The sequence below is a fragment of the Puma concolor genome, chromosome A2 (genome assembly GCF_028749965.1).
Source record: "Puma concolor isolate L17-30 chromosome A2, mPumCon1.1.hap2, whole genome shotgun sequence".
Classification (NCBI taxonomy): Eukaryota; Metazoa; Chordata; class Mammalia; order Carnivora; family Felidae; genus Puma; species Puma concolor.
Window position 1 is genome coordinate 135,102,583 of NC_141668.1, and position 17,869 is coordinate 135,120,451.

Below are 17,869 nucleotides of genomic sequence, written 5' to 3' on the forward strand. Positions count from 1 at the left end.
ACTGTGAATGTTTTGAAATCAGATAATATTGACACTCCTCAGGGATTTTGTTATTTCAGGAAATTTAGAAAAAAAGAGGCAATACTACTCTCAATGTGAGGGGCTTCACTGGGGCCCATATCTGCTCTAGGAGTGACCCAGGGATAGATAATAAAATACTGAACCCTCTGGCCATGTTGACTGATTGGTACCCAAGTTGGTCCAATTAGGGCCAATCTTGGGACCTGTTCAGGATCTGTCAGAAGAGGACATGTTTCTTTTTGTTGTTTTGGAGCTCTAAGGCTATCAGCCGTGAGCCGCGGGCAGCTTGCTTACTTAAGGATGAAGCCAGCACAAAGAAAAGCATAGATAAAGATGAGGAAAATGAGAGGGGGTAGAGAGGACAGATAGATGAGGTTCTAAGGACATCATTTCATTTGAGTGGCTGGGCCAGGGTATCAAACCCCACCTCTAAGTCAATGGCACTTTCACTAACCCAAGCCAGTAAGTCTCCCTTTTTGCTTAAGCCAATTTGGGTTGAGTTTTTCTGTTGTTTATTTCTATCTACTTTCAAGTAGCATGGGTGGGATGTGTTAATTATATCTGACCCTTAGGAGCTTCCATCTTCATTTGTTTTGGTAAATTATATTGTTACTACTGATTATTGGGCTCCTTTCCCAGTAATGAACTTGCTCCTCAGTTATTTCCATGAAACTGGCATTGCCTATCTTGTGAAAGGAGAATACTTCTCTAACTCATTGATGTCAAGTCTGGCCATGCCACTTGCTTTGGTTAGTAGGATGTGGGAAGAAATGACGGGTGTCATGTCCATGCAGAAGACTTAAGGGCTGTCACAAGGGTTTGCCATCCCCCCCCCCCCTTTTTTTCTCTGCCAAGTGGCCATCAAATCCCAGGATGATACCTAGAACAGAGAAGATATTTGGAGCAGAGCCTGAGCTGACCCATGGCAGACAAGTAACATGAACAGGAAATACATTTATTTTATTGTAAACCACTGATATTTTGGATTTGTTGTTACTGAAACATAACCTAATAAAAGCTGACTAACATACTTACTATTTTTAAATGCTTGCCAAAGTTTATAACTGAATAAAAATCTAGAGCACCTATAATGTTGTCATTTATATCCTGCAGGTTATGAAAAAAGAATTTGGGATGACTCTCTCTCTCTCTCTCTCTCTCTCTCTCTCTGTGTGTGCGTGTGTGTGTGTGTGTGTGTGTGTGTCTCCTTTTGGTGTTCATAGCCCTATTATATGCAGTGGTAATCAAGAACATGGGCTTTAGCTCTGTGATTTAATAACTGGTAAGTTCTTGGGCACCTGGCTGGCTCAGTTGGAAGAGTGTGTGACTCTTGATCTCAGGGTTGTGAGTTCAAGGCCCACAATGCATGTAGAGATTACTTAAATAAATAACACATAAAAAAAGCTAGTAAGATCCTGAACTATTCTGAGACTAAATGTCCACTTTATAATAATAATATCTTCTCATAGGATTTTTGCACATACAGAGCTAAACACAGTGCGGAGTACGTAGTAAAACACTGAGTAAATAGTAACTCTTATTCTCATCATTCATTGTAGAAGACAGGACCCCCAATGAATGCTTTTTTTCTAAGCTTATTTATTTATTTTGAGAGAGAGAGAGAGAGAGAAAGAGAGAGAGAAAGCAAGCTGGGGAGGGGCAAAGAGGAGAGAGAGAATCCCAAGCAGGATTTGCACTGTCAGCACAGAGCCCAAAACAGGGCTTGAACTCACGAACCAGGAGATCATGACCTGAGTCAAAATCAAGAGCCAGAGGCTTAACCTGCTGAGCCACCCAGGCGCTTCTTTTTGATGATTCCCTTGGGTGGGGTCCAAGGTAAACTTATTAACCAGTATTAAACACCACTCCTTAACAGATGGCATTCTGGGGAGGCCCCCAAGACATTACTTTGAAACTTGGAGCCATGCCATTCCAGGAAATCTTAAGTGGGGAGAATGCTTTAGAGAACGTTGGATGGGTGTTGAGGTAATATCCTGTGAAGTGGGATAGCCATTTATCCCCTGAATGTCTTTGTGCTCTGAATTTAAATGAAACAACTGCAGAGTTGGTCCTTAAATGAGAACTGAGGACACCAGAATCTTCATTTACTAGTGGTATTTGGCAACTTTGTTTTGCTAGAGTGTAAAGATTTACGTTGGTTGAACTCCTTTAATGTTCTTGTAAAAGAGGATGAGGAGTTTTATGACAGCAGTAATTCTTAGGGCAAATATCTCTGGGTAATGAAGAGTAGGTCTTTTGAGTGATTTGGTTGAAGTGTGTGTGTGTGTTTGACATAGAAAGTTCCAGAACATGAGACCTTATGAGGAAAGGAGAAACTGAGCTTAGGACCTATTTAGGAATTGTGGCTAGTTCCAGTGTCAGAGTAAATTTATTTAATTACTTAGTTAATTAATTAATTAATTATTTCAGCAAATATTGCTCTCTCTGTGTTCAGGTATTGAGTCAGAGGCTAAGAATATAGAGACTCACTCATTCTGTTATTCATCAGCAAATACTTATGGAGCACCTGCAATGGTGCCAGGCACTGTGCCTGACACTTGGGGATACAATAGCAAGCGAGGTCAGGCAGTATCTGCGACCTCATGGAACTTAAAGTCTAAGAAGTAACAGAGGTGATGAAGTCATCACATAAATGTGAAGTCAGGTGAGGATAATCACCTGAAGGAAAGGAAAGTGAGAAGAACTGTGAAGATGTTTATCAAAGGGCATGCCATCCTGTCTGATGGTGTCAGAGATATGATATGGCCAGATTTGTGTTTCAAGTGAGTAGTCTGGTTTCAATGTCCAAATGGAGATGTGACAATGAAGGCAGAGAACCGGTTAGGGGGCCGCCGCAGAGGTCCCCAGCAAGAACTGTGGATGGCCCAGACCAGGGAGGTGATCATGGAGACAGAAGTGGACTGATATCAGAAACCTTCAGGAGGTCAACTGCATTGAACTTGGTGAAGAATTGAATGAGAAAGAAGAGGGAAGCGAGGTCGAGAGTAACGTCTGGGGTTTAAACTTCCCTCCCTGGCCTGTAGAACCTGATAAATGCACCATGAAAAACAATATGAAGTATATGCCCCAGCATAAGCAAAATTAGGGCAGAGTTAAATGGGGTGTGATAAAATGTCTCTGGCAGCCTCGTGTTTCAAGATTAGAGTATAATGTGTTTGTTGCATAGTCCATGGCCAAAGTCAACACAAGCACCCGGATTGTAATGTGCCACTTGAGGATGCAATTTGAATATTCCAGCCCCGGGTCTAACTGTGAAGTCAAGCTGTTGTGTGGTCCTGTAATATTCTCCATCCCATCCCACCCCTGAAAAAGCTCTGTGCTCTTTTCTTGTCAGAGCTGTTTGCAAAGCCTGAGGGATGTCACATAACAGCATGCTCTTCAAGGAATTAGCTTTGCAATTTAATGAAGAGAAACTTTTATGACTTCAGCTGGCTCAGTGTTTATAGTTTCTCAGACTATACTATAGTTAAAGCTTGGTTATAAAAGCATACACGTAGACTCATGTAAGTTATATAACTTATAACTCTACAATATATAACTTGTAACTCTTGTAAGAGTTAAAAGAGTAAACACTAGGCACTTGTTAGTATCACTTGTGAATTAGAAAACAGACTTAACAAATATTAACTAACTTGTTTATGGACTCTTGGGGACTCATTATTGTTCAATGCTTATATTTGTACCCACAACTTGTTCCTTTGACAAATATTTATTGAGTATTTACTGAATGCTATGACTGTTTCAAGTAAACAATATAATAAATTTCTGGTCCTCACAGGGCTTATGCTCTATTTGGGAAGATAAAAAAGCAAAAACAACTAATATAGTATATATACATATTTATAACATGAAGAATAAAACAGGGTGAGGAATGTGGTAAGGCACATTAGAAAAGCTGCTTGTTCAAGAAGTCCTTTGTGAAGGGAAGATATTTGAGCTGAGACAGGATTGATGACAAAGGATTTGGGGGGCAGAAAGCATTTGGGGTGGGGGAAACAGCAAGTGCAAATGCCCCGAGGCAGGAAACGGCTTGGCACACTTTACAACAGGAAAGAGAAAGCCATGTGGCTGGAATGTCTGAGCCTAGGAAAGAGGAGTCTCCTTGGGGGCAAGAGATTAGAGGCTCTTTAGAGCCCCAGTGAAGAGCTTGGATTTTATTCTAAGTGCAACGGACACCACTGGAGGGTTTTAAAGCAGAAAAGTCACGTGATCTGAGTAGGCGTTAAGAAGATCCTTCTAGTTCCTGAGTGGTAGGTACCCCAGAGTAGAAGGAAAGTCTGGTCATTTGGGCCCTCATTTTAGAAGAGAGATAACAGAGAAATGGGTGAATTTTCTATATGTCTTGGATGTGAGCTGACAGGGCTTGCTGGTGAACTACATACAGGAGATTAAAAAAAACAAACAAAGAAACAAGGGCAACTTCTGGGTTTTTGATCAAAGCGATTAAATCATGAAGCCCTATACTGAGGATTCAACCCAGACCTCCTTAACATTCCAGCAATCTCTTTTGAAAGGCAAATATCTAATTGCCTGTTCTGGTGAGGAATTCTTCCTTTTGAAGTGTTATCTTATTATTCTATCTCCAGGAAGCAGGAAGAAAGAGAGATTGATATTTATAGGGTGCATTCAAATTCAGGTTTGCCTGCCCCAGATGTCTGCTCCAAGCCTTCTGACTAGGTTAGTAATAGCTGTGGAGCACTCCCTCTGCCACTGTTAGGGTCTGCCTTAGTGTCCAATTCCTTAGCTCTAAAGGGAGACAAAGAGGTTGACGGTTTTGGCCTGACTGGCCTTCTTGCGGCCCAGTGCTGACTTTCGTTTGCCGTCTACTTCCTGGATCTGGTGTCATGACTTGCCCAAGAAGACTTTGCATACATGCTTGGTAGCATGTGTTGACAGATTGGCTTCCAGAAGGGAATCTGGACTGTGTTCAGGGGCGTCTGACAGTCCCTAGAGCCCAGAGAATGACAGTCTGGCCCCTTTGTCTGTCTCCTTGCTTTCTGCAGTCAGAGGCCAGGCCCCAGCGCTCAGTGCTGCGGTGGAGCTGGGTCACCACTGTGGTTTGGACAGAGAGCGAGGTGGGGCGAGCTGTCCTCAGGCTGCTCCGGAGTTGGCTTTAGACAAGAGACTAAGGTCAGGCATGTGGTCGAAATCACATATGTGTTTCTGGCAGAGTTCGCATCAAGCTTTATGAAAATATTTTTTTATAACTTCATCTGTGCTTAACAATGATCAGTTTCTTGGTTGGAGATGCAGGGAAGGTCCTTGGGATATATTCTCACTGAGGATGGAATTCTGAACTCTGACACTGAGTAGGTCAGCTTTACCCCTTCAAATTTTGTAAAGTCTCTTGTTTGGGCCTAGAGGAGAGTGTCAATCAGTCAGGATCCTGGCAGGAAACAAGATTCTCCTCTGATGGTTCAAATGTAAGAAAATTAATGAAGGAATTACTCTCAGGTGTGTGGGCAGGACTAAGGAAACAAATAGGGTTGAGGTGCCAGGCTAGCAGCAGGGTAAGCTGTCACCAACCCCAGGGCGAAAAGGGACCAAGGGCAGAACTGTGGTTACCTGAGCCAGGTGGGACCAGAAACCATCGAGCAGGAGCCCCCAGTAGGGGATGGAGCCCCTGAGGGAGCAGTCACTGCAAGGGAAGTAGCCCAGAGGTGGGAGGGAACAAGAAAAAATTACCCACCCTCTCCTGTCATCGCCTGTCTGTCTGCCAGGAAATGGAGGCGGATGGATCATAAGGAGCAAACAAAGACCCACTAGCAAGAGACGAAATGTCATTCTTCACTCCACATCATAAGATTGGCACTGTCTTTAAACACACGCACGCATGTAGGCAGGCACACCTCCTCCCAAAAAGGAAGTCCAACTTTGTATCTTCTCTTATTATTTGCAAATGTATGTGTAAGACACAGTTATCTTTTTGGTTATGTATCTTCTAATTTAAAAAAAGAAAACAAATTCCTTGGGGCACCTGAGTGGCTCAGTCAGTTAAGTGTCTGACTTCGGCCCAGGTCATGGTCTCATGATTTGTGGGTTCAAGCCCCACGTCGGGCTCTGTGCTGACAGCTCAGAGCCTGGAGCCTGCTTCAGATTCTGTGTCTCCCTCTCTCTCTGCCCCTCCCCTGCTTATGCTCTCTCTCTTTCAATAATAAGTAAATGTTAAAAATTTTTTTAAAACTTCCAGCAAACTACAGTTTGCATATTTACTTGTAAATTGCTTGTTGTGCACAGTAGCATGGCAGGTAAGAGCTTGGGTTCTGTAGCTCAGGTTGCTGTGAGCATTACCTGAGCATCTACAAAGCCCTTAGAAATGTGCCTGATGCAAAGTAAGCAAATGGGTTATGTTGCAGTAGAAAACATGTCCCAAACACAAGCTTTAAGGGTGAGACAAAAGTATATAAGCAGAAGTTTAATGAGTATTTCTGTACCCCACCTTGCACACGTCGTTGGGGGTGTATGCTCTCCACCTTGGAGACCAGCAGTTAAGACTTAGTATTTGCTACCTAGCAGACTGTGCTACCTTGAGTAAACTCACCTCCTGCAACCTTACTGGCCTCATCTGTGAACTAATAGCAGTTAATAGTGCCTGCTTTATAGGGCTGTTGGAGGAGTAAATGCAGTACATCCGGTCACTTAGCCCAGGCCCTGCCTGGCACATCATGAGTACTCAGTAAAATATTACATGCGATTATTGCTGTGAAAGTCATGGTCATTGTGTTTAAATTGGCAAAGAGGAAAAAATTCATCCTTAATCCTACAGATTCATATAAGATCACTGTAAGAAATATGTTGGCATATTTTTAGGCCTTTTCATAAAGACTCCATATACATAGACATATTTTACCTAATTGAATCATTGTACATTCTTCTATGGACCTATTTTTTTTTTTAATTTTTTTTTTAAACGTTTATTTATTTTTGAGACAGAGAGAGACAGAGCATGAACGGGGGAGGGACAGAGAGAGAGGGAGACACAGAATCGTAAGCAGGCTCCAGGCTCTGAGCCATCAGCCCAGAGCCCGACGCGGGGCTCGAACCCACGGACCGCGAGATCGTGACCTGAGTTGAAGTCGGACGCTTAACCGACTGAGCCACCCAGGGGCCCCTCTGTGGACCTATTTTTAGTGGCTATGTAACATCTTATAGGCTCAGAGTAATTTATGCACCCAACCCTATTGTTGGTTATTTATGGTTTCTGTTTTCAATTTTCTTTTCTATTTTAAGCAACACTGTGATGAGTAATATTTTTAACAGCTTTATTGGGATAGACAGTTGACCCTTGATCAACGCATGTTTGATCTGCACAGGTCCACTTGTACGTGGATGTTTTATAATACAGTACTATAAATGCATTTTCTTTTCCTTGGGACTTTCTTAATATTTTCTCTAGCTTGCTTTAATGTTAGAATACAGTATATAATTCATATAACGTACAAAATATGTGTTAATTAACTATTTATGTTATTGGTAAGACTTCTTTCCAATCAAACATAGGCTGTTAGGGGGGCCTAGGTGGCTCGGTCAGTTAAGCATCCAACTTCAGCTTAGGTCATGATCTTTTGGCTCGTGGGTTCAAGCCCCTACATCGATTGGGCTCTGTGCTGACAGCTCAGAGCCTGGAGCCTGCTTCAGATTGTCTCCCTGTCTGTCTGCCCCTCCCCCTGCTTGTGTTCTGTCTCTCTCTCAAAAAATAAATATTAATTTAAAAACAAACAACAAAAAAAGTAGGATTTTAGTAATTGTGTTTTGGGAAAGTCAAAAATTGTACTTGAGGGGCACCTGGGAGGCTCAGTAGGATAAGCATTGGACTCTTGGTTTCAGCTCAGGTCATGATCTCACTGTTTGTGAGTTCGAGCCCCATGACAGCACGGAGCCTGCTTGAGATTCTCTCTCTGCCTCTCCCTTGCTCACGTGCATTTGCTCTTTCTTTCTATCTGTCTCATAATAAATAAATAAACTTAAAAAAAATTGTACTTGGATTTTTAACCTCGAGAGTTTGGCACCCTCAACCCCTGCATTTTTCAAGGGTCAGCTATAATTTACATACCATAATATTCAACCATTCAAAGTGTGCAATTTAATGGTTTTCAGTGGATTCAGAGTTGGGTAACTGTCACCAAAATCTAATTTTAGGGTATTTTTGTCACTCCAAAAAGAAACCTATACCCATCATAGTTCTCCCCCTCTCCACTCCTCCTCGACCCAGGCAGCCATTAATCTACTTCTTGTATCTCTAGGTTTGTCTAAATTCTGGACATTTCATACAAATGACATCATATAATATGTTATACTTTGACACTGGCTTTATTCACTTAACATAATGATTTTGAGGTTCACCCATGTTGTAGCACTATCAGACCATCATTTCTTTTTATTGCTGAATATCCCATATTATGGACACATTTTATTCATCCATTTGTTAGTGATGGGTTAGTGATTCGGGCTGTTTTCATGATGCATGATGATCTTATAAATTAATCTTTGTACACATCTTAATTATTTCCTTTGAATACATGTCTAACTATGAAAATGCTGGTTCAAAGATTATGCACATAATTTCTAAACTTTCAAATATCCAACACTTCTGATCTAGTCTATCAGTTGAGCACATTAATTACTTCTATTGTCCATTGAAGGGTCACTGCTCTTCATCTTTTGAACTACAAAGCTTTTCTTTTGTGTTCCTGTGACACCTGGAAGTATTTGCTACTCCTAATTCTCTACAGAACAATCCCTTGTGGATTCTATCCTCTTGGGTGCCTGAGACTCTCGTGGGCAGTGATATTCCTAAAGGGAGCTAACACTATTTACGTGTATCAATCTTTATCCTTTTCTTTTTTTAATTTTTTTTTTTTAGCATTTATTTATTGTTGAGAGACAGAGACAGAGCATGAGCAGGGGAGGGGCAGAGAGAGAGGGAGACACAGAATCTGAAGCAGGCTCCGGGCTCTGAGCTGTCAGCACAGAGCCCGATGTGGGGCCTGAACTCACGAGCTGTGAGATCATGACCTGAGCTGAAGTCAGATGCCCAACCGACTGAGCCACCCAGGTGCCCCCATCTTTATCATTTTCAACTAGAAACTCCCTGTAGTGTGGCATTAATGAAAATCAACAGAGACCCGTCAGTGGCAGATAGCCTCTTTAAATTGTTTCACTTCGGCCTATTTTTAAGTAACTTTCTGTCACTATGAACCTCTTGAAAGTGGTTAAAATCCAGAAAAATTCTTGAGTCAGTGGAATTGTGACCCAAGGTTTCACAGCACACAGGCAGCTGAGTATCGTTAAGTGCATCATCTTATTTCACCGGACTTTTCCCATCCTTTAAGAATTTGAAGATAAGTGAAAGTTTGTTTTCTACATACTGTGGTTTTTAAATTTTTTTTTTCAACGTTTATCCATTTTTGGGACAGAGAGAGAGACAGAGCGTGAACAGGGGAGGGGCAGAGGGAGAGAGGGAGACACAGAATCGGAAACAGGCTCCAGGCTCCGAGCCATCTGCCCAGAGCCCGACGCGGGGCTGGAACCCACGGACCGCGAGATCGTGACCTGGCTGAAGTAGGACGCTCAACCGACTGCGCCACCCGGGCGCCCCTACATACTGTGGTTTTTAATCCAGCATAGCTGTTAAACTCTTGGGGTGGCCACCTGGGTAAAATCTACTCACGGTTTTCCCTTATTATGTGAACGGATCCTGCAGCGAAGGCAGCTGGTGAATAAACACCAAGCTTAAGCCTTCGTCGGTGTGAATCCTGGATAATGTTTACAAATAGAATGGTCTCTGCAGCAACCAACTAGCAGCAGATAAGAGAGCCACCTCATTTATAGCTGCGTTTAATCTTTCCAAAGCCAGAAACATATTTATTGAATGATGGTGAATAGAACAGCTTATTACGGCCTTCACCCCTGGAGTCTCGTTCTCCTCTGACCTTTCTGGTCACAAGCAACAAAGGTGATTAAGATACTTCGTTCTTTGTACGAAGACCCATTGACGGCACTCCTCCAGGCTCCCGGATGAGTTCTTGTCGGGTTTACCTTCATCTTTACCCCACTGCCTCTTGGAAACAGCCCCACGTGTGTATGAAACTGCTGGCCTAGAAGAGAAGAAAGTGTAGCAGGTACTAGTAAGTGTTTGACTTCTCTTACGTGTCACTTAGGACAGGCATTTTTATACAGGCTATCTAATCTCCACCTCACAAGCCCCGCCCCACGCAGCAGGTGCTGTTATACCCATTCTAAAAATGAGAAAGTTGAGGCACATCTGCTCCCTGTCTCTTGGCTGCTGAAGTGTGAAAAAGTTCTAATTCAGTACAGACTTCCTATGATTTCGGCATAGGAAGTGCATTCATTTCTAAGAGTAAATAAAGGTGACCTGATTTGCTAAATTCTTTCCTGTCAGAGATAGTGCCTGCCTTGGTGGCCAAAGCCTTTTAAAATAAATGCTGCAATGTTATATTTGCCAGGATGAGGTGTTCAGAGATAATGCCTCTCAAAAAAAAAAAAAAAAAATGGGGAAGTCCTATGATCAAGAAGTTTGAGAACTTTGAGGTTGAACTAAATGACACAAGATTCTTGATTGCCGACCTTCTCAGAGACTCGAATATAGCACGTGCATTGTGAGTCACCAAGGTGGGTAGAAGATAAATACTTTTTCGTGGGACACCAATTAGCATTTTATTTAAAATTTTTTTTTAATGTTTTTATTTATTTTTAAGAGAGAGACAGACAGAGCATGAGCAGGGGAGGGGCAGAGAGGGAGGGAGACACAGAATCTGAGCTGTCAGCCTAGAGCCTGATGCGGGGCTCAAATCCATGAACCATAAGATCCTGAGGCCATCTGAAGTCAGATGCCTAACCAACTGACCCACCCAGGTGCCCCACCAATTAACATTTTAAAGAGCTGGTTTTTGTGATGCACACAGGGTCAGAATGAACTTAATGGCCATTCCTTTTGGGTTTAATTTTTTAATAGAGGCAAAGCACACAAAGGTATTTAGTGAAAAAAAATATTTCTCACTTTAACCTTTGCTTCTGAGATTCTCTTGAGAGACAGCCATTGATTTCAAGTCTGAGATATTCTATGCATGTGCGACCATGTTTGTATGTATGTATGTACATGTATGTCTGTGTATGTTTCAATTTTGAGCACTCTATATACATTTTTCTGTGCTGTGTTTATTTTAAAATGTTTATTTTCTGAGAGACAGACCATGAGCAGGGGAGGGGCAGAGAGAGAGGGGATCAGAGGATCCAAAGTGGACTCTGCACTGACGACAGTGAGCCTGATGCGGGGCTCGAACTCACCAACCATAGATCATGACCTGAGCCAAAGTCAGACGCTCAACACTGAGCCACCCAGGTGCCCCTGCACCTTGTTTTTTTTTTTTTTTTAATTTAATATATATTAGAAGTCATTCCATATCAGTACATATAACACTGTGTCATTTGTTTTAATATCCACATAGTATTCTATTATATGGATGTGCCCTAATTCCTTTAACCAGTACCCTTACTGATGGACGTGTAGAATATCATATTTCTAATTTTTCCTACTGGAAACTGCTGCAGTGCGTGCCCTTGTACATGTGTCTTTGTCACCATGGTGCTTCTTGTATCAGCCTTTGATAAAAGCCAAGGGAATAAGAATGTAAAATAATAACAATAATAATAATAACAAATGACTCTGTGAAGTCAAAATGCCACATGTTTTCAGTCTTTTGATCGTCTGGCTTGATCCAGAAGTGTTTAGAGAATTTAGAGTTCTGGAGACTGTAGGTCCAAGCCCTAAAAGAACATGTTGTCTGAAGTTGTTTAAAATAGAAGAAACAAAAGATAGATGACGTTTTGAGAGAGAAGAAAAATTCAGGTTTTTGAAAAATTGTTTCTCTTAGACAATGAAGAGGTTGGGAGTTAATAATTGTATGTGTGTTCCTGCTCATGGCAAAATGAAACTTGAAGCACGAAACGTCTAAGAACAGGGATTTCCTACATGCATAACCTTTGATTTTTGATTCAAACCTTACAGCAGACTGCTTTAGTCACATTGGTTCAGAAGCATGAGTTTTGCTTCCTCACTATCTTGTACTGGATTTCATTTCTGCCAAAGAGCATTTACCTCTCAGTCCTTAAGCCTTGTTTTTCCTCTTGAACATATTTCTCCCTTTTCTTTTTTGTGTACTGAATAGAAAAAACAACAACAACAACAACAACAGAGAGTAACTTCATGTAACAACAAATAAAATATTTCTTCTTAAAATGATGTGGAGTCTAGTTGGAATTATGCTATAGAATTTGATGCAAGTCCGTCTATGTTTTGTTAAACGGCTTTATTGATCATGCCCTCCATATTTTTTTAATCAGTTTGAGCAACGGGGTTCAATCTTAGAGCATGCTGGGCAAATTGCCTTGAGGCCAAATTGCTATTGGGACATCAGGTAATTTAAATATATTTCACATCAGCTGGTCCTCCTTTGGGAGAGCACCAGTATGCTATAGCCCCTAGTCATCACAAAGTGCCATCACTGGAGGTTAGGCACTCTGTGTGTGGTATCTGATCATTTATACAATATGTTCAGCATCATATGATCCTCTATTAATAGGTGGATCCTGCTGTTATCCCCATTTTATCAGTAAAGAAACCAAGGGACAGGATAAAAGTAACTCCTTCTGCACCGTCCAGCTGGGATCTTATCGAGCTAGAATTTGAACCCATTGTTATAAAAATCTTGCCCAAATTAGAGATGGCCTGAATCTTTAGGTCTTACTTGGATTCTTTGAAGGCTGAAGAAATGTAATCAACTGTAAGAGAAGAGGTTTCATCCCTCCTCCCGTGTAGTTATACCAAGCCGTGTGGATGGTCCCCAGTGCTCACAGCCCTGTGCGCAGAGCAATTTGTTCTCCTACATATAAGCAGGCCTGGCTCCAGAGTTGGCCCAGCTCTCTGGGTCAGAGGCCGGAGCAAGCCCAATGACACAGGTGACTCTTTCAAGGAAGGAGATGCCCTGACCCTTTTGTTAACTCCCCTGGGACAGAAGTCATCACTTGCAGTGATGTGCAGTCAAACTTGCAAGTCAGTTAGATGGGCAGGCCCCTCACCATGCTCTAATAGAAACAGTCCCCAGAATTTTCCCTGGAGAAGTTTTACAAACATTAGCTGTTCCCTCTCTGTGTTCTCCTTTGTTGGAAATGGTTAGAACGCTAGAACCCAGCGTAACAGTAAGTTTCCGGATTTCCCCTTTGTGTCAAGCGGCCGATGCATCGTCATTAAGTAAATCCTGAGTATTAAGGCGTTTTCAGATCGTAAAGAGGAATTTGATCAAAGGATTCCCAGAAACACAAATCTCATTTGAGTCTTAATGCTGTGCTCCTCACCACTGCCATGCTGTGGGCATCTGGTCATTTGCAGTTTGTCCTTTGGGCAGAGTAAACCCTTCTACTGCAGGAAAAATCTCAAAAACTTCATATAAACAGAACAACACCTATGGAGTGCCAGGAACTGCCAGATGCTCCATATCTCCATAAAGACAGATTCCTGGCACCGTTTCACCAAGGACACACTGCCAGCTGCCCAAACTCAAACCAGGATTCAGATGCAGGTCTTGCACACCCTTGCTTCTGTATGTGGTCATTGCCCCTGTTCAGCTGCCTCCCCAAACAAGCAAGATGCAGAAATCAGAGGCCAGAGGGAGTCTTGATTGCCAGGTTCAGGTTCCTGCCAAGGCAGGATGTAATTGCAGGGCTAAGGCTAGAGCCTATGATAAGCGGATGCTAAACTTGTTTTTGGCAGAACATCTGGGATGTGTCAGGGTTAGGGCAGAAGTGGGGGAGGAAGAGGCTTAGGTGCAAGGATCCCTTCGTGATCTCTGGTCTCCTCTTGCGTGAGCATGAGGACATTTCCTGAATGCCAGTCCTCAACATTTGAGCGGTTGGCTCAGATATGCTCTGGGTCTTTAAAACGTTCAGGCCCGGAGACATGGTTACAATAGCATGAGCTTTTTTGCTGTATCTGAACTTGGTCTTCATCTCTCTGGGGACCCTGGTTTGAGTTACTTGGATGTGATGTCTTTCATGATGGAACAGCTAACTTGTGAAGAGGCTGCTGACGTTTTTCCTATTGACTATGCTGTTCGCCAATACTGTCCCAGGTTAGAAAGGCATCAAGCACCAGTTGAATGGCTCTGTCTTTGTAACTTTAGCCCTGTTTTCTTTCTTTTTTTTACAGAAGAGAAATCAATAGATATGTTACTTTTATATAAAATTTCTTTCATTCCTATAATTTCCTTTCTTTTGATTTTCTTATTGTCCGGAAGAATGTTAGGTGAAGATATACTCTTATGTTTACAATTTTTTTCTTTTTTCCCTTTCTTTCTCCCTCTCCCGACCCAGCCACCACCTCTCTTTCTCTCTGTATTTCTTTTTCAAAGATTGAAGGGCTTGATGCTTTGTGGCTACCCGCACAAAGGCAGCTATAAATTTGAGAAACTCCACAATCTGCCATGCTTCATTCTCCTCCTTTGTTTCCCAGAGTGATCATCATCGTTTTCTCTGGGTAATCGCTAACGGGAGGACTCCAGACTAAAAGGAGGAACACAGCACAACACTGGGTGGCTTCCTGACACCTATTGTTGGAGCCCAGCTTTGATTTTCCTTTGCTTAGAAGTGTGGGCTAGCCTCTGTTATTTGCTTTTCTCTCCTCTCATCAATCTTGCTTGAGACTCTAGTTTTACTGAAATATATTGTCATCAAGCCAGCCAGGTGAAAAGGAATCCATTTTCCTGAAATCATTCTTTTGGTGAGAGGCTTTCTGTGTAAAAAGATTGTAGAGTAAATCCTTGCTGCTTTTCAGGGTAACTGGGGGGTGAATGAGGGTAGAGTTTTGGAGAGGAGGAAGGAAAGCTTTCCTTTTTTTACTCTATTGTTTCCTGGTGAAATGGGGAGACCCTGGGCCCTAGAGACTTGACCCAGCCCGTTCCAAAGCTGTCATCGAAGGTTCTTGATCTCCTCACTAGAAAGAATTCAAGCACAAACACAGCACAGCGAACGAGGGATACAAGTGGAAAAGTTTATTAAAGCAAAAGTACACTCTCCAGATGTGAGAGCAGGTGAGCTCAAGAAGGAGAGAGAGAGAGAGAGAGACGTGCGCCCCGGGGGGTTAGGTTTTTACCTTTCATTGACAGTTGTTAACGAGGGGGTGGAATATTCACTACTTAGGGCAGATATTTCTTGGAAGCAGGGTTTCCCACTTTTTCTTCCTAATTTGGTCAGGGGTTTCCCGTCATGGTATCTGCCATGTTGGGCCTGTCTGGTGTGATCCACCTTCTCATGGAGTGCTGCCAGGACAGGCCTCTCTGACTTTCCCAGTAACTGGCCATGACCTCCTTGTTGCTGGCCTCCAGGCATCAGGTTAAAACCTAACTTAACTGCTTACTCTGACATGATTACAAGGGCACAACCAAGCATCTTAATGATGGCTACATCTGTCTTAAAAGTTGGGTAGCTAGCAATTCTTAATTACAGACTTCATGTGGTGGAGAAAGCGAGGGCCCATCTCCTCCCCTCAGGGAGCATAAGCTCTAGTATATCCATAAACAGACAAACAAACACAGCTATGAATATGGAAATAAACACAGAAGCCAGCTTAGGGACAGACGCATGCCATGAAGCAAAAAGGGTGGAAGGTGGTAACTGTGGGCTGCTTGGGCTAAAGATACCCAAGTCTTTGCTTTTGTACTGAACCAAAATGGTGGGAAAGGGGCAGCCTTGTAAATATCTGGGAGAAAAGCTTTCCAGGAAGGAAGCATCACTGCAAGTGCCTGAGACATGAACAGGCATGTGTTTTGAGAGACAGGAACATGGCAGCTGTTCTGAAAGATAAGAGGGGTCAGTTCGTGGTGAGCAGAGTGAAAGCATTACTGACAAAGGGAAGGATTGGTTCAGGGACCTAAAGAAAGAAGACTAAAAATAATAGAAGTCCCTGTTTGGCTAGTAGCACTATATGGTGCAGATGTACTTTTTAAATAGCTTTAGTGAGATGTAGGGGCGCCTGGGTGGCTCAGTTGGTTGAGCATCCGACTTCGGCTCAGGTCATGATCTCACAGCTCGTGAGTTCGAGCCCCATGTCGGGCTCTGTGCTGACAGTTCGGAGCCTGGAGCCTTCTTCAGATTCTGTGTCTCCCTCTCTGTCTCTGCCCTTAACCCACTCGCATTCTGTCTCTGTCTTTCTCAAAAATAAATAAACATTAAAAAAAATTTATATAGCTTTAGTGATATGTAATTTACATACCAACATCCCATGGAAAATGTTTATACATTTGAAATGTTACCAATTTGATATATGTATGGTGACGGTTCGGTGACATTTAGTATATATACAGAGTTGGGCAACTGTTGCCATAATCTTACTTTAGAACATTTTCATCATTCACTAGAAGAAATCTAGTGCCCATAAGCAGTCACTTTCCACACTCTCAACTCCCACTCCAGACCTAGGCAACCACTAACCTACTTTCTGTCTCTGTACTATTCTGTCTCTTGCCTCTTCTGGACATGGGATCATACAATCTGTGATCTTTTCTGACCTCCCTAGAATGACGTGTTTGAGGTTTTTCTATGTTGTAAGGCCGTAAGTATTTTATAATATTCCATTATATGGATATACCACATTTTAGATAACCGTTCTTCAGTTAATAGACATTTGGGCTGTTTCCAGTTTGGGGCTATTACGAATAATGCTGCTGTGAACATTTGTGTACAAGTTTTTGTGTGGACGGATGTTTTCATTTCTCTTGGGTTAAATACCCAGCAGTAGAATTTCTGGGTCATGTGGAGACTCTATGTTTCACATTTTGAAGAACTGCCAAATTGTTTTTCACACTGACCATGCTGTTTCACATTTACACCAGCAATGTGTGAAGGTTACAATTTCTCCATATTCTTGGTAACTCTTATTACTGTCTGTCCTTTTGATTACAGCCACTCTAGTGAGTGTGAGGTAGTATCTCATGATTTGAATTTGCATTTCTCTAATGAGTAATAATGCTGAATGTTTTTTTCATATGCCTATTTATTTGGGGAAATGTCTATTTAAATCCGTTGCCTATATTTTCGTGGGGCTATCTTTTTATTATTATTATTGAGTTATAGGATTTCTTTTTACATTCTGGAGGTACGTTCTTTATTAGACATATGATTTGCAAATACTTCTCCCAAGACAGCAGGTTATCTATTCACTTTCTTGATGGTACCCTTTGAGGCACAGAAATTTTTAATTTTAATGTTGTCTGATTTATTGAAATTCCCTTTTTTTGCTTTTGATTTTGGGGTCATGCCTAAGAAATCTCAAAGGCACTATGATTTACCACTGTATTTTCTTCTAAAAGTTTTAGAGTTTTTATTTTAAATTTAGATCTGTAATGTACTTTTAGTTATTTTTTTGTTTATGCTACAAGGTAGTGACCAAATCCATTATTTTTCATGCAGCTATCCACTTGTCCCAATATCTGTTGAAAATATTATTCTTTCCCTACTGAACCATGTTGGACCCTTTGTAGAAAGTCAATTGACTATGAACATTAGAGTTTGTTTCCAGGCTTTCAGGAGAATGCATTTTTAACGCATGACATCAAAAATGATGGCATTTTTCTAACATGGGGTGAAGCCTTCAGAAAGCCAAGCTCTGGTGGGGGAGTAAAGCAGCTGGTAACTGTCAGATAAATTCTGGATTGAAGGGGCTTCATTTTCTATGGCTATAAAATGAATTTATGGATGAAGACTCTGGTATTTCTTACTTACAGTACTGGAAAGAATCTTAAGCAATTCTTAGACC

General features: G+C 41.9%; 1 protein-coding gene across 6 annotated transcripts in view; it reads left to right on the forward strand.

Moving 5' to 3' along the window:
• Positions 1–17,869, forward strand: part of FRMD4B (FERM domain containing 4B) — a 425,720-nt gene that overhangs the window by 142,693 nt on the left and 265,158 nt on the right. Inside the window, exon 1 of one of the 6 annotated variants that reach the window (XM_086680961.1) lies at positions 9,714–9,997. The exons of 2 other annotated variants lie outside the window; for them this stretch is intronic. The gene's annotated coding sequence lies outside the window, so the exon portion shown is untranslated. Of the gene's footprint in view, positions 1–9,713; positions 9,998–10,053; positions 10,170–10,596; positions 10,675–17,869 lie in introns of those variants that run through there. 3 more of the 6 variants (XM_086680946.1, XM_086680955.1, XM_086680949.1) reach the window with 3 other exon arrangements.